Genomic DNA, 1,104 nt, shown 5'->3' on the forward strand with positions numbered 1-1,104 from the left:
TTTCCTGGCCAACAAAATATGGTAACCCCAGGGCCTTTGCCCTTGACATTACCTCTGCCCGGAATGCCTCCCACCCCCCCAACCCCCACTCTGCCACAGATACTCTCACTGCTCTCTACCATCTTTAAGGCTGTCAAATGTCACTTCAGCAACACTATCCTTAACTATCCCATTTAAAATCCTCTCCACCCCTCCCTCCGTGTTTCTCACTGGATTCTGCTGTTTCTTCGGCCACTTTTTAACCTCCTAATTTGCTATTTAATTGGTTCACTTACATTTCTGGAATGTAAGTTCCAGCAGGGCAGGGATGTTGTCATTTTAGTTCCCTTTCCAGAACCCTGAAACCGTGTTGGTGGTCGCTGTACAGCTGCACAGGTGGAATAACGCACAGCTGAGACCCCTGCCCGGACTCTGTTACAGGGTCAAGATAAAGGCCCTTCTGGTGACCTGGCATTCTTCTCAGAGGGCAAGGGAGCTGGGCAAGGCTTGACCGCTCTCCTCCCTGACACACTTTAGCAGACATCTTTTTTTCTTTTCTTTTTTTTTGGTCTTTTTGAGACAGGGTCTCCCTGTAGTCCCAGCTGTCCTGGAACTCACTATGTAGACCAGGCTGGCCTTGAATTCACAGAGATCCGCCTGCTTCTGCCTCCCGAGTGCTGGGATTAAAGGCCTGCGCCACCATGCCCAGGGCAGACATTTCTAAAGCCTCTAGTAGGTGCTGGGGGTGGATGAGACACCACCTTTTCTGGGGAGGGAGACAAGCGCTGCCTGGGGCGGGGGCGGGGGGGGGCTTGAGGAGGGGAGCAGAGGGGAGGGAGGGGGGAGGCTGCGGTAGGGGCAGAGAGGAGCCTGAGGAGGGGCAGAGGGGAGTGAGTCTCATGGGGACAGGCCAGCAGAGGCCACCTCGGATGGACCGGTGCGCTGAGGCAGGCCTACCCCTCGCCCCTCACACTAGGCCCCCCTAGTGTTCTCAGGGCCTAGGCCCCTGCTCGACCCCCCCCGCCCCAGACTCCCTCCCTTTCCGCCTGCCCAGGGCTCCTCTCGGCCGGGCCCAGCGCGGCCCCGGCCCACTGCCGCTCCGGCCCTGGCCGGCAGGGGCCGCTC

This window comes from Nannospalax galili, unplaced genomic scaffold (genome assembly GCF_000622305.1).
Source record: "Nannospalax galili isolate Female #2095 unplaced genomic scaffold, S.galili_v1.0 scaffold107, whole genome shotgun sequence".
NCBI classification, from domain to species: domain Eukaryota; kingdom Metazoa; phylum Chordata; class Mammalia; order Rodentia; family Spalacidae; genus Nannospalax; species Nannospalax galili.